Here is a 16,405-nt window from a genome sequence, read left to right as displayed (position 1 = left end):
TTGACTTATTTCTTCCATCATTTATATTCATTCATTGAATCATTCCACAAATATTTACACACTACCTATTACGTCCCAAGTATAATAAGCTAACAAAACCATAGGAGGAATTGATCTTCATGGAGTTGGAAGTTCAGCTAAGAAAACAGACAATAAACATTAAGTAATGACTCAATCAATGCAACTGAGTGCAGAAAATCACACAAAATGCTGTCGTGCCAGCTCTGTGCCTAATGTTCCCTGCCTGGTACGAAACTGCTTTTTCCAGAATGGGAGGCCCTCCTATTTGGGAAGCAGCTGTAATACACCATCTTTGTTAAAACCCTATTCCTGGACCACAACCATCACACTATTTTATAGAATCCAAGATGAAACTTAGATGCCCACCCCTGTCTGATGTGACATTTGTACCCTGAAAATCTACAATAGTATACATCTTATATTTTTATGCTTCTGTAACTCATTATCATTATCACCCTCTCATCATTTCGCGTGAACTAGAAATGTAAAATTGTTAATAGCCTTCATAAGACGTGGCTACTACACTGACTTCAGCAATTTTTTCACATTTGAGAAAAAGCAGAGTATCAAAGTTGATGCCTCCATGCTTGAAAAAACCTAGCTCTGAGTGGGCGGAGCAAATTGATGTGGGTGGCTTTATCTTGGGGTCTGAATGTCTTGGCCATCTTACAGTGACTTTAAAAAAAAATGTGATTGGAAGACAACACATTCCATACCTCAGTCAAAAATGTTTTCTGGTTGACAATCCACGAATTGAACTGTCAGGCCACGTGGAAAGAGAAGAATGATACTTAGTTTGGAACATTGGAACAGTTTTTCTTGATAAAGACTCAGATTTTAACCGCACCTTACTAAGTCTATTTTTATGTCTTGTTCTAATGCTTAAATACAGAAACATATTAACTTTTTAATTTTCATAGCATTCCAATTTTGAAATTGGATTGTAGTGGAAGCTCTAAAATTGCACACATTTTTAAAAAATGGGTTTTTCTTATTTAATGAAAGACATATGGTCATTAAAAAAAAGTGTTTGTAAAGGCAGTTCTTTGTATAACACTCACAGTACTTGACCCTGTACCCCTAATCCAGGTATGCAAGCCCAAGTTTTAAAATTTTTTCAGTTACTGTCATACTTTCAAAGGCAAACAAATCTAAGGGCAGGGAATACCTGTCATGTGGAGCAGGTACTGCGAAGCATCGTGGAAAGTGGGGACTGTGTATAGCCAGAGCCTGCAGTCTGAGCGGATTCCAGCTCTTCAGCCTACATGAATGGGGTTCAGGTAATGAAGGTCACAGGTTCAAACTTTATATGCTTACATACTTACTTCAAGCTAGGTCAGAGTTTATCGACCTGGACACATGGACACATATAACTGGATAATTATTGTGGAGACTAAATGAAAGGATCCTGGCTTCTACCCACTAGATTCCAATAGTACCACTGACAATCAGAAATATCTCCAGATACTACCAAATGTCCGCCTGGAGCAAAATCAACCCTACTTGAGAACGATTGTTCTAAGTAGAAACAATAATTTTCTTTTTTTCAGTCTCTTTCTAGAGGGAATAATTGCAGTGATAAAAGAATTTTGACAAGCTCCTCCTTTTATTAAAGCTCTGTTTTGCTCTGCATCAAACTGCTCGGGTTTTTTTTTTTTTTTTTTTTTGCCTATTTCTTGAAGCGTTACCAATTATTCTCTTTGAAGCCATGTGACATAAAATGAGAAAATGTATGAGGAAAATAAAAATGTCCCAATCAGAACTTTTCTTCTATTAAAACTTGGTCAACATTAATAATTTATGTGCAAGGATGTGTGTTGTCATTATGTAATGGGTCTTAACATCTCATTTGTCATACTGTTAGCTACCCCAAAATAATGTTAGCCTTTTCTATTTTAGGGCTGATTTAATAGGTTGACATGCAACTAAATATGTTTTCTAAAACCTTATCTAAGTGTTATTATTTTGTTTTATTTTTAGAACTTGGTTTACTAGATACTACTTATCCCAATAATTAAAAGAAATGCACCCCTAACTCTGGACCAAAATATAATGAATCAAGTTGAGGCAAACAAAATGAAACTGGTCTAGAAAAAGAACACAGTTTTAAGTTAAAATATGCTAGTCCTCCTTGTAGTTCCTTAAAAACGTAAGAGTCCTAAGTAAGTGACGTGTTTTAGGTTCTGCTCTGGGATACTTGTCTACCCACTCCAGCCATTCAGACTGCTTAACATTTAATAGACAAGTATATGGCTTCTATGCCGTAATTTACCATGACAGGTGGGTCTGGGTACCAGTATATGCTCTAGCTTCCTACAAGGTGGCTCCTACTCACTTGTTCAGCTTACCTTAAAGTTGTTGCTCCCTCCCCTACCGCTTCATACACACTTTTCATATACAAATTTCCTTACCTTATTGGATATCTAAATTTACAACAATAATGCATGAATACAGAAACATATATCAGTGCCTAGGGAAATTAAAAATAACCCCTAAGTTTTCTTTCAACCCATTTCCTACACCTTTCTTTGTGCTCAAACACATACAGAAACAAGTATATGTGCATGCACATGGGAGACACACACACACACACACTTTCCATCTTTCATGTGGAGCAGGTACTGCTCTTTCTCAGACTCCTTTGTGTTCAAAAAGGTATCTAAATTACTGTCAGAGAAAACATGTCCAAAAAAGCTATGGTAGAAGCTATAATTACTCTCATTATTTCTCACTAACTAGAGTGAAGTCACTTTTTGGGGGGCACAATAGAGGAAATAAAACATAAATAAGGCCCAAGCACCTTTCAGAGGCCCCTGTTCTACCACCCAAAAGAAAAGCTTTTCCTGTGAGCTTTCTGAGCAACAGGTCTTTTCTTGCTTTCTGATAGAGTCTATTTGCCAAGATTAACGAATTTGGGAACATAATAGAGATTCCAACTTACTTCTCAACCTTTTCTGCCTCCAAATGGACTGTACTTTCCTCCTTGGGTTAAAATTAATGACAGGGGGTTAAAAAACTAGGCAACAGCAATGCTCTTTTAAGACTGAATTGCCAAAAAAGAACCAAAGGCTTCCTGGTGTTGTGATGATTGAATCAGACAGTTCATTTCCATATGCACATGGGACTAAAACAACACATTGAGGCCAGTGAGTTTTCGTCCTTTCTTCTTAACTTTAATGATATTCTTATTGGGTTATGTATAAATTAAGTGAACCAGATGGGCTCTCCTGAAATCCCAGGGAAATACATTTGCTAAGCTTCTCTAAGAAAATCAGGGAAAGCATATAAATTATTCAAAGAAAATAAATAACCCTAATTGAGCTGACTACTTACACTGCTTAGAATGCTCTTTCTCATATACATTCAACATATTAGGAAATGTACATTATGATACTGTACTGTCTGCCCCTTACACCTACCAAGACTATAACATCATCAAGACATTTCCAGATTTGACGATGGGTTTCCAGTGTCTGTCTATACTCTCTCACATATGACCAAGGACAGGAATTTAGGAGTTGAGGGTCTGGCATAAGAAGCAAGACAAATTAACATAGATTTAACATCTGTGCTCTGCAGTGTAATATATTTTGGTGACTTTTGATTTGGCATCCTCTATCTTTGCAAATGACTGCTGGAATCCAAGGGATCACCAAAATACGTACTCTAGGTAATAACTACTTTTCCCACTAATGGACGCTGGCATGGCCATGAGTCTTGCCGAATGTACCAGGTATTGGGGAATCACTAGACAAAAAGCACTTTTAAGTGTTGTAAAAACAAGTGTTTACATCTGATTTTCCTCCTTTCTTCTTTTCTTAAATATCAAAGCCCTCCAGTAAGTATACATTTCTTGCATTTGCCCTAACTATGAAGGCTGTTATTTTTAAATTCTGTTTTAGCCTTAGTTTGGGCTCTGTTTCTTCTTTTCAAATGTGCCTTCTCTCCAATCAAGGCCGTCAACTTCATACTTTTCTTGGGGGAAATTTAAGTTTGAAAAGACCAAAGTTAAGTAAAGTAACAGTAAATTTCTCTTCCAAAGGTAATAAAAAAAATCGTAAGAGATTAAATGTAGTTTTCCCCCAAATGTCAAAAATTCTGAAGCAGTCATTCCTGTACCTGGGATTCTTTTTAGCTTTCTGCACCAACATCGTTGAGAAATTTGAGAGCTTTTGATAGAATTTTATTCCTTGTATTTTAAGTTTTCTACCTTTAATTTGCCTAATCTAATATCAAGACATTTAACCAAAAACTCAAAGTCTTTAGTAAAGGATAAAAATTAGAAGTCTACTGAATTTTTTAAAATGCCTACCAAGAGAGGACATCAAATAAAGAGGGAAATTAAATATCTTCTCTCTAGAACAAAACATAGAAATGACGTTTTACCTGAAGGTCTCAGTTTTAAAAATGACATTCTCATTTACATTTGTGCTAAAAAAACACACAACACCCATAAAAACAGAAAATAAAAAAAGTCCCTGTTACTGTATATACTTGTTCACATTCCCAAAACTGGCTTGGGAAGTCCTGGATTCTAGTCTTGCTCATGAAGACACCGATTTGGAATCCAGGGTCCAGGGAAACCCCTCTAAGGAGAAGACAGATTCCACCATCAGCAACTTAGGTATCATTATGCCAACAGAAAAACATTTTCAACGGGAAATAACTAATGGGCCTGGGAGGAAATGTTTTCCCAAGCAACTGTGTTCTCCTCACAAAAGGAAAATGTGCTTTTTAAGAAGAAATAACAAAATCCACATAACTGTTCAAAGAGGAATGTGAACCTTGGTGTTCTGTTCCAGCATGCATTCATAATGTAAATCTAAATGCATTTATTGTGCAAGTTTGTTTCATGGACTTTAGAGGATTAGCTCCCAAACTTTAAGTGTAATTTAAAGATGGATGAAACATTAATTTTGCTGTCACTGAGAAAATGAATATTAGGCTCATTCCGTGCATGTGTGCGCACATGTACAGTACACTTAATGAATGTGTGAAGATGAACCCATTCATGCTGCTCAGCTAAAGCAACGCTAATTGAGTAGGCTTCTTTCTCTTTAGTGTCTGGTTAGTATCATAACTAATAAAATGCCATTCACTAAATAAACAGCCACTGTGAGTCTAAAATGAGTCACCGATTACATTTGGCTCACGGAAATGGCAAGGAAGGAGTCAGGTATGTTGCCTTCGGGACAACTCAGAAGCATTCCGGCATGAGAGGGGGAAAAAGGATCTCATTTTCTCCTTTTGAAGACTCCAGATCGGATCTATAACTATGGAGACAGCACAGCTTGCATTTCAGTGTTTTCCATGATACTGAAATTCTAAGCTAAGGGAAAATAGCACACGGATGTGCTGCTGGGAATTTGAGGAGGCTCTTTCATGCCAAAGTCCATGGTGGGTATAATGATCAAATTTTAAAAGTATTAGCATTGTATTTTTTTCGTAAACAATTACTTATACATCACACAAGCAGCTAAAAATTAACGGCAATAAGTGCAAGCACCTCCAAAGTATCCGCTCTACAATTACAAATCAAATCAGTAAGCACTCCTGTCTTTGACAATCCAACCAACACCCTCGCCAGCCCCTGAAGCTCCCCGCACAGCACTGCCCCAAATGTTTGCGACGCAGAGGGCAGCTCCGGGGGGACAGGAGACCCAGGAGAACCTTATGCTTCATCCTAGTTGTGCCCACAATGAGCAACAGTTTAGAAATTTTGGGTTTTATTGCTCATTGTATTATAATTAATTGAAAATCAGTCAACTCTATTAAAGTGAACATTTTATTACCCAGAAGAACTTGACCAAGCAAGACACAACAAATGGATGACTCCTGCTATGGAGGAGTGTTTTCTCCTGGGAATATTACAAATGCCTTCAAGTGGTCAGTGAAATCACTAGTGAATGAGGCAAATCATAAATGCTCCTTGAGTGGCTTGTGGGTTAGCACCTCCTCAAAATGTCAGCAGCTGGTCCCCTGGCCTGCACCAGACACGCACAGTCTTGCTGTAGGTTCACTCAAATGAGCTCAGGTACTTAACAAACAAACAAGGGATGTAGCACATGACAGTGTAGACACAGCACATGGCAGTGTAGACCCAACACATGGCAGTGTGGGTGCAGACTCAGTGCAGTGTGGACACAGACTCAACACAGTGTAGACACAGCACATGGCAGAGTAGACCCAACACATGGCAGTGTGGATGCAGACTCAGTGCAGTATGGACACAGACTCAACACAGTGTAGACACAGCACATGGCAGTGTAGTGCAGTGTAAGTGACCAGGATCAGACATCCTTACTATTCAAACACTGAAGTACGTTATCTGCATTACAAGGTATAAGAACTGAAATATCGGCTTTTACATTTTATCCAACTGGTTTTTTTCTAATAGTCATAATATGAGAAATAGTATCCCTTACTTTGTGTAATAAATCTTTCATCAATTTCATAACTTACCTGCTGTTTTAAAGGAGTGAACTCTCAGTGGGTTGAGTTTACCCCTTTGCTCCTTCACAAATGCCGGTCTTGTACATTTCTTGTATTATTTTTAACTTCATTAAATATTATTGCTTGGTATAAATTTATAAAGTGACACATTTTTCAATACCATCTACGTCAACTTATTCCATAATAGCACATTCCATCCAATTAAACTGCAAGGTTTCCCACATTTGTTTTACATTCTATATGTATGGCTTATGAATAGCAATTTTGATGAATTCCAGCTGGTTTAAATATGCGGGCAGACCCTTCTAGAGCAGATTCTTTTCAATTCTTATTGTATTCAATGAGGCCCTTTTTAAGTGGGCCACCTGGTGGGAGGAAGCACTAAGAAGTCTCATTAGAACAAAATAAAAAACAATCACCCCGCTAAAGTTAAGACCATCTTCCCAACTACATGACTATTATATAATTAATATCGGTGCAAAGTAGTTCTTACCTTTTGGAAAACCTGAATTAAAGTTTAAACAAGCTAGCAACCCTACGAACGACTAAATGGCTCCTTTATTTATTATAACAATATTATGAGAATGTCCACCATTTGTGCATGTTGCCGGTTTCACAAATCTATCATGCACATTTCAGTCCCCCTCCATTCCCCACACCCTCCCACCTCCCTCCAGCTGGAACACATCAAGGGCGCAGAAGCCAAGTCAAATGTTGACCCCACCCTCCTCCATCCATTTTAAGGCACCTTCAAAGGCAGAGGGCTGATCTAACTCAGTTGCACCAGCTAAGCCAGCCATCCTGCTATTGACGATTCCAGTTTGGGGTTTTTATAACTGCACAGGAACAGGAGAGCTTTGATTTGGGGTCCAAAACTTCAGCTGCACTGAGTTGCAGCAGATTGTTGTACCCTTCCTGCCAAAGGGTCCTCATTATTAAATCTTCATAACCTTTCCTCTCAGTGTCCGTCTCTTTCCTTATGATATCAATGCCCAATAACCAGCTCTGAAGGACCAATTTCCCTTCCAAAAGGTCAAAACAGCACAGCCACCCTGGGAGTCCAAATGCATGCTGCCCCCAGCATTTTCACAAACGACAGTCATTTTAACGTGCATAGAAATGCACTTGCCAAGATGCATGCAGAAGGGGAGCAGAGAAAGAGGAGCTGCCGCAGGACAAAGAACTTACTTTGTTGTTCCCCTGTACGTGCAGCAGCAAGGAAAAAAAACAAAAACGAAAAAGAAATAGGTTAATCATGAATTTATGTTAAAACTATGAGGTAATTTCTGAGCTAGAGCAAAATCAAAATAAGTCATTGAACTGGTCACTCACATCCAATACGTACGTACACAGCACCCAGAGCTCAAGGACAAGTCAAAGGATCTACTTAGATGAAATAAAATCACACATTTATAACAGCAGAAAGTTAAGACAGAGATTTTCCCCTTTCTTCCTACTCGAGATACTTGGAGTGTGGGAACCTGGCCAAAAAGCATGGGTTTCCATTGGTAAGGAGTGAACTGTTAGCATGAAAGGCAAAGTATTTAGTATGTCGAATTGCCCTTTCCTGACGGCCCCTCCTCCAACATGCCAAGCAGTGGAAAATTTCAGCAGTCAATGCGTTTTTAAACAAACACTGCATCCTTGGTTTCAGAGAAGGTGGAAAAAAAAAAAAAAGGCAAAGAAAGCAGAAGGAATGAGTGGGTGGTTCTGGGGAAACAGGGTAAGCAGGCCACGTCTGACCTCCTTCTGTACCATTCTTTTATTTTGTAAATTACGAGCTTTGTCTTGGGTCGGCCCAGGAAGCGCTCACTGTAGAGTGGGGATGTGGCCAAGATAAACACTGGTCCACATTCAAGAGTTTGTCCCCAAAATGCAGTTATTTCTATAGGGGACACTGGATAGAGACACAGAGCAGCAGCCAGGGACAGGCAATAGGAAAATGGGTCTCTTGTTTCAACTAGAGCTGCAAGAGTATGATTTATACCAAACAATTTAACTCACATATGGCTTAAAAAAATAGAGCGGTGATTCATTAGTCCCAGGGCAGCTTGAGTCCTCACAAGGTCAGATCCCGTGAGAGAGACGTGATGGGAAGGGCAGGGAACAGATCTGAGCTCTTCTCACAAAGGGCCCACGAGGAATTTTGAGCTGAAAGGCTGAGACCAAGACAGCGGTTGGGAAAAGTCATGATTCTGTGCAGGGGACAAAGCATGGGGTGGAGTTACAGGTTGGGCTGGAGATCTGGCTTTTTGTTCTAAGAGAGGATGTGGAGGGGAAATCACACCTTCAGAAGTTTTCTGGAGAGAGGGTTAGGCAAGGATTGCAGGAGAGCATATTTTCTGGAAAACAATGCCAACTGGTAACTTGGAGGAAATATCTAATTCAAGGACTTTCACAACCATCATCTTTAATAAAAACAGAAATGTAAAGACACTGATAAAACTGTAAAGGAGCTTCTTGGCATTATGCATTGCCGTGATAGAACCATTCACAGCACTGGCTTACGTGAGACATAAATAAGGACACAATAATGAATGGAGGGGGGGAAAGGAGTCTTTAGTAAAAAATATGCCAACTGTTCAAGAAGGCAGTAAAGCTCCCCACAGGGAATTTTAACAGGAGAAAATTTCTATTTTAGAGAATAATGGGACTCCGGTTCTCCAAAGCAGTGCAATATTGCTGCAAATTCCTCAAGCAGATGGAATTTATTGCATTCCACAGCCGTGCAGCTTTGATCTAGCAAATCAGTTTCAGGAGTCCCACCAAGTATTTCTGCACGTTAGGGAATGACTGGCTTCCTTGCTCCATGCAGATGGTTCTGTTTGTAGTGGCAACAGTGATGTCACAGAGTAGGGGCCTTAATCCCTAAAGGGAAGAAACGTACAAGTGGAGGACGTGGAAAAGGGAAGAAACGTACAAGTGGAGGACGTGGAGGGGCTCTGTCTTTTCTTGTTTCCTCAATCATTTCCCTACTATCTATGCTGGGAGAGGTGAAACAGGACTGGAGTGGGAAACTGTAAATGCTCTGTGTTTGGATCCCTGAAGGTGCCTCTATTAAGGAATAACTAAGACTCTTACTAAGACTCTTCGGAACTGGTCAGGTAGCCGCTCCAAGCACTGAGCCAGCTAAGGATAAAGGGAGGTGTGGCAGCGCTATGGTGGGCATTGTTAGTCTTGTGTCATTAGTCAGCTGAATAAACTCATGTGAGTGGTCCTCACCACATTAATAAATATTTACGGAGGTCTGTGGCCATTCTTCTTTCCCTAGAAAGATACAGAGACCTCTCCCCTAATTGTCACTTGTCACAAAGGATGGTTCAGTTTTGGAGGTTATCCAAAAGGAATTTCTGAAGTCCCAAGAAGACTTCATTATAGTATGATTTCAACCTCCAAAGCAGTCCCCAAAGCATTATGACTTGGAGAGTTTTGAATACAGAGGTATAATGAAATTCCAGGGCATTCCACTTCCTACTGCCAATTTTCATCTTTTAAGAAAAATCATACACTATATGAGAGAACCACCTATCCATATAGCTAATAGAAACCTCATAAAAAGTCCTGGGGTATATGACCTAACATGCGGAAATGAATTTGCACCAAATTTCTTTCCAAGGCCTGCATGTATATGGGGTTGGCTTCCTCCAGAGAACCAGCAGGTCAGCTTCTGAGGGCAGGCTTATTAATCCTCGCTTCCCAACAGCCTCTCTGGCTCAATTCTGACTGGTAGAGCTTTGAGCTGGGCTGTCCACAGGGCAGCAAAACCCCAAGACCCACCTAAGCAAGTCGACTTCCTCAGCCAACAGTTGGGGAAATTCTCCCTTCAATGCCCAATCCCAATGATAGTTTCCAATAAAAGGGAACTACTAAACAGGAAGATACAGCTTCATGAGCACATTAATGATTTTCAACAATAATGTACATGGCAATGAACACATCCACCCAGTTCCAGGCACTGAGCTCAATGTGATCCGTAACTGCCTTAACTTAATCTGATCAAATCACTTGAGGAACTTATTATTACTTTGAGTTTTAAAAAGAATAAACAATTGGATAGTTAAGTAAGTTGCCTAAGCCACACAGCTAATAATTGGAAGGGTCAGGATTAAAAAATGTGAGTGGATTTGATTTAACGTCTACCTCCCTTCACTCACACAAAATGCACAGAAGAATTCGGAATTCCTACTGTTCATGTATAATTTAAGTCATGCTCTGGGCCGACAAAACTGTGCCAGAAACATCAGGCATTTGCTATATCATGTTCTTTAGATATTTAATCAAATTCACATTTGTTTGTATTCAAACTTATAGGAAAAGTTTATGTACATGGGTCTGTAAATAGTCTTGTAAAAGTGCTTTAATTGTAGCCTGTAACTACTGATACACACACATACATGTTATCTCAGTCTAATTATTTTTTAAAAAGTTAATTTGAAAATGTATACAATCCTACACATTTCTTTGATATAAAATTTTATAGTGGTCTTAATTTCAGTGTAATGGCCAAAGAAAATAGAAATAAAATAAATTTCTGCTAAATCCAAATTCAGCTTTAAACACACACACACACACACACACACACACACACACACACACACATTAGAGGCCCAGTGCACAAATTCGTGCACAGGTGGGGTCCAGACGGCCTGGCCCCAATCTGGGTGAATTGGGGCTGGGCCTATTGGGAGGAGGAGATGGTGTGAGGTTGGCCGGAGGGCCCCGTCCCCCAATGGGGTGGAGGGTGGGAGATCGGGGGCCAGTGGCCTGGGAGAGGGGCCGCAGGCATTTGGCTGGCCGGCCCTGCCCCTGATTGGGGTGGAGGGGTGATCAGGGGTGGGGCTGGCCAGGGGGAGGGGCCACGGGGGGGTTGGCCGGCAGGCCCGACCCCCAGATCCAGCTTCCTGCACACCCCCTACTAGGAATTGAGCCCAAAAAGTGGGCATGTGCCTTTGACTGGAATCAAACCAGGGACCCTTCAGTCTGCAGGTCGTTCTGGTCATTACAGCATTCTGGTCGCTGGCTTTTTAAATATATACTAGAGGCCCAGTGCACGAAAATTTGTGCACTAGAGGAAGTCCCTCAGCCTGGTCTGCTCCCTCTCATAGTCTGGGAGCCCTCAGGGGATGTCCTACTGATGGCTTAGGCCCGCTCCCCACGGGGCAGCACCGCCTCATCTCCTGCGGTGGCGGCGGCAGTGCCTCTCCCGTGGCCTCTGCAAAAGGGGCCGCGCCGCCCTGCCTCTCCTGCACCCCTCAACCCTCGCAGCCGCCTGTGGCTTTCTATGGATGGACATTCGGTCTAATTAGCATATTATCCTTTTATTAGTACACACACACACACACACACACACACACACTGAGTGGCCAGATTATTATGATCTCTGAACGCATAATAATCTGGCCACTCAGTGTGTGTGTGTGTGTGTGTGTGTGTGTGTGTGTGTGTGTATACATATACGTATATACATATATACATACACACACACACACACACACACACACACATATATATATATTAGAGGCCCGGTGCATGAATTCGTGCATGGGTGGGGTCCAGCCAGCCTGGCCAGGGGGACGGGACATGGGTGGTTGGCCGGCCTGCCTGCTGGTCAAACTCCTGGTTGAGAGGACAATTTGCATATTAGCCTTCTATTATATAGGATATACACTGAGTGGCCAGATTATTATGCGTTCAGAGATCATAATAATTTGGCCACTCATTGTATATTTTATTGATTTCAGAGAGGAAGGAAGGCGAGAGATAGAAACATCAATGATGAGAGAGAATTATTGATTGGCTACCTCCTGCACACCCCCTACTGGGAATCGAGCCCAAAAAGTGGGCATGTGCCCTTGACCAGAATCGAACCAGGGACCCTTCAGCCTGCAGGCTGACGCTCTATCCACTAAGCCAGACCAGCTAAGGCCAGGTTTAAATATATTTTTAAAATATTGCGGCTGCTCAGAAAGAATGCTACATTGTGGCTCAGAGAGGTTGTGTGTGGGTTTTAGGGGTAGATCAGTGGCACCGTGGGAAACTGAAGCCAGGACTCCTCATTTCCACCTTAGGGTCACAATGACACTGCTCACACAAGAAGCCTACGTTTTGCTTTGGATCCAGAGAGGTCAAGGGACTGAAGCTAATTAAAAAATGCACATGGGGGAGATACAGTTGGGCTGTGGCAGTATATACAGATATACACTGTAGTTCATCACATTGTAGAGTAATTATTTATTTGCCTCTATCTCTTCCACTAGACTTGGAACTCCCATAGAGTAAGAATGACAACTTTTTAAAAATCTGTGAATCTCTAGAGTCCAACACAACAGTGATGGATGAAGGGGAGGAAGGAAGGGGAGTAGGAAGTGGGGGAAGAGGGTGGAAGGGCAGGAAACAAAGAAAAAAAATTAGTAGAAAACTCCAAGAGAAATGACCTAAGAGACAGAAGAAACAGAGTAGCAGAATATTATAATATTAATGACATAAAAACATTCCATCATGTGAATGTGATAGAAAAATATGATGGGGAAAAGCATGTTGTAATAAAGTGTGCAACCTTAGTTGAAAATCAAACTGGTCTGAAACATCATTTTATTCTAATTTGGGTGATAGCTATTTATCTAAACGAAGCCAAACCTTATACAAATAAAAAAATAATCAATGTAGAATTTTTTTCAGTTAAAATAGAATTGTAGAAAGCAGAGCTTTTTGAGTCTAGACTCATGTCCATATATGACACATAAAAGTTTTATTATTAGGGTAGCAACTGACTGATTGGCTGTTGACTTGATGGGTTAATGATACAAAAACAAAATGACCCACTTAGACAGAGGCATCTTATTAGCTTAATCTGATGTCTTCATCAAAACTTTCTAAATTAGAAATAACTGCATCTGAAAGTATCGCTTCCCCCATGTCTATCTGTCAAAAAATGGGATGTTTAGACAAGGGTTCTACTCAGATTGTTCTCAGTAGTAAGCATTCATTTAACCAGCTGAAAGTCAAGCAATCATGTAATGTAACCTGGTGCATAAAAAATGCAAATAGTGTTTATGATGAAAACTGAGAAAAGCAACGTCCATGGCAAGCTGCCAAGTTTAATTTCCTGCCCTGTCTTTGGCTTGTAGTAAAAACCCGCTTTGTCCTGATCTCCCAAACCACTATGCAGAATGTGTGCTTCTAAACAAATAAAAATCATGTGAAAAGAACCAAAACAGATTGTGTAGGATTGGCTCAATCTCTACATTTACTTAAAATTGAGCATTCTGTGAAAAAAGAAAGCTAATATTTCATTGAGCTGCTTCTTTGTGTAGAGCTATGGATACGTGAAAATTCAGATTTATAAAAACAGTTCACTGAAGGGAAGGTAACTGTGCTTTTCCAAGACAGTGTATTCCTCACAAGAGATGCATTACGTGATTTATTTAAATAGCAAACATGCATAGTGCATTTAAAATAAGCTTAAAAAATACAATAAGCTGAATTCACAAAATTATGACTTAAGAAAACATTTTCACAAACATTACAGTTACATGAAAGGAAGAAACACATACACACATAGATTTTTATATAACCAAGCATATTTGGGAGACAGAAATTTAAGTCTCACTGGGCTATATTATAACATCCACAGTGTTTTAGCTCTTTCATCTACTAGTTAAAGAAAGTAATATGTGATAAAATGATCATCATCATTATAAATAAAAATAGAGTGCTTATTTGTGACCATTCTATTCAGTGCTTTTCCTGTATTATCTCATTCAATCCTGTCAACCAAGCCACGGGGACTTGCATTATCTACACTTTAGGAATGGGAGTCTTGAAACATAAAAAGGTAACCTGCCCAGCATCTCACAGCTTGTACGAGAGCGTCTGGAATGTCAATAGGTAGCCAGACACTAAAGCCTGTGCTCGAACCCACCACTGCTTCTCCTCATACCCAGCCATAATGATCTTGGAAAATGCAAATCTTATCACGTCACTAAACTGGCTCGGAACCCTCTACTGATGTCCCATCTCACTCAGAATAAGCCTCAAAGGCTCACCACTCCTCCGAGGCCTACACAACCTGCCCCTGACCACCCTCCTCTTGGAAACTCAACCACTCCTGGCCTTCCTCTGTGTGTTCCAGACACACGGACATTTTTGTTGCTCTTCTAAGACACTGCACTGGCTTTGCCCATGCCAGTCCTCTGCACAATTACAGTACTCTTCTAGACTTCCTCATCGTTTACTCCCTTCCTTCCTCCATGAGCCTACTCAAATGTCCACTCTTCCAAGACGCTCCCCTGATCATCTTTCCTAAAATAAAGCTCACCTGCCCTCATAGCACTGGCTATCCCTTTAATCTACTGTATTTTTATAGAGCTTATCACTCTCTTACATCACACTACAGTTATATGGTTATTCACTGCCTTGATTACTGTCTGTTCCTTGGGGTGGGACCTCTGTGTCCCACTGCTCACCTCTGTGTCCTGGTGCCTAGACTGGGTGCCTGGAAAAGTACATGGGCTCAATAGGCTTTTATGAAATGAATGATTACAAAATTAATATAGAATGTTTATAAATGTTTAATATAGAATGCTTGTGCAATTAAACACATTACCATCAATAGGTAGGGAAGAGTAATAAATAATGATTAGAATTAATAATAATTTTTTTTCAATGCTTTCTCACATGTGGTCTTTAGAGTGGCAGTTATCTAGGCAAGTATGTGTGTACACAACTGGTAAAAGCTGGATGACTATGAAAATCATGTATATCTCTCTGCCTGGCATCATCAGGAAAGGGTCTGGTGTCACCCCATTTGGAGCGCACAGGAGATATTGTGTGGATTCATCATTTTAGGTGCTAACCAGAGAAAGGAAGTTGGAATGGGGTTCAGAGGTGTATGTGTGAGCTAAGGTAACAGCAATGAGGAGAACATTTTGGCACAAATCCTCGATCCTTGATCCCAGAACTTCATTACATTCCAACGTAACTTCAGGGACATGGTCAGGTCTGAATGTCCCCAGAGTGCCTTCAGTGGTCTCACACTGCGTCCATATCTCAAACTCACTCTGTCCTATTCGGGGCCTGGAAATAACCCAACCTGTGACCAGTCCTACAAACTGATACAGAGCCCAGGAAGCACCACAGTGGTCAAGCTGGACTCAGTCCCCAAGGCTAAGCCTCAGCACTTCAGTTTCTGGGGGGGCACTGGATAGTACAATGCCGTGTGGGGAATAGCGAGGAAACCGTGAGGGCCGCTCATGTGCAGAGTCTGTTTAACAGTGTGTGGACGTGTGTTGGGTTGGACTTCTGCAAAGCTGAAATCCAGACCTGTCTGTATAATATTACATTTTCCAAAGAACACAAATAGAAGGTCTGTTTATTAACTTGAATGAGAAAAGTGTCTTCGAGACACTTGAAGTATATTAATAAAGATAAGTGGGAATAGCTATATATTTTTTGTTCCTTCACACTCACAGTGACATTAACCAGAGTTTGAACAGATATAATTTTGGAACAGGTACTACAGACATAATAAAAGAAAGTAGCTTTTTATAAAAATAAGTACATTTTTAAGAATATGAAAGAGTGTCATGATTAATGATATATATGTGCTATGATTATATGAAGAATGCTATAAACTGCTGGTATTAATACCGTAACAACTGTGGAGTATCATATAAAGGAAAATAAAATTTTAAGTTACAACAAAGAAACTATCTCCTGGTTTGAGGTTTTATATATATATATATATATATATATATATATATATATATATATATACACACACACATACATATTATATTTTATGGTAGAGTGGGGCATTTTCTTTCAGTCTAAATATACTGATAAACTTCTTAAAATAGAAATCTAGTGGAGAAAAATATAAGCAAAGTATTGCTTAAAACTGTGCCAAATTAGGTCAAAGGAGAAGTAGTTT

The 16,405-nt window shown here is 40.2% G+C and overlaps 1 protein-coding gene across 9 annotated transcripts in view; it reads right to left on the bottom strand.

Annotated features, from left to right (window-relative positions):
* The window catches only part of DNM3 (dynamin 3), a 373,749-nt gene that overhangs the window by 67,795 nt on the left and 289,549 nt on the right, over positions 1–16,405 (bottom strand). The gene's annotated exons all lie outside the window — the stretch shown is intronic.

The sequence above is a fragment of the Cnephaeus nilssonii genome (genome assembly GCF_951640355.1).
Source record: "Cnephaeus nilssonii genome assembly, chromosome: 21".
Classification (NCBI taxonomy): Eukaryota; Metazoa; Chordata; class Mammalia; order Chiroptera; family Vespertilionidae; genus Cnephaeus; species Cnephaeus nilssonii.
Note: the sequence above shows the minus strand (reverse complement) of the source record. Positions and strands in the feature narration are given on the sequence as shown.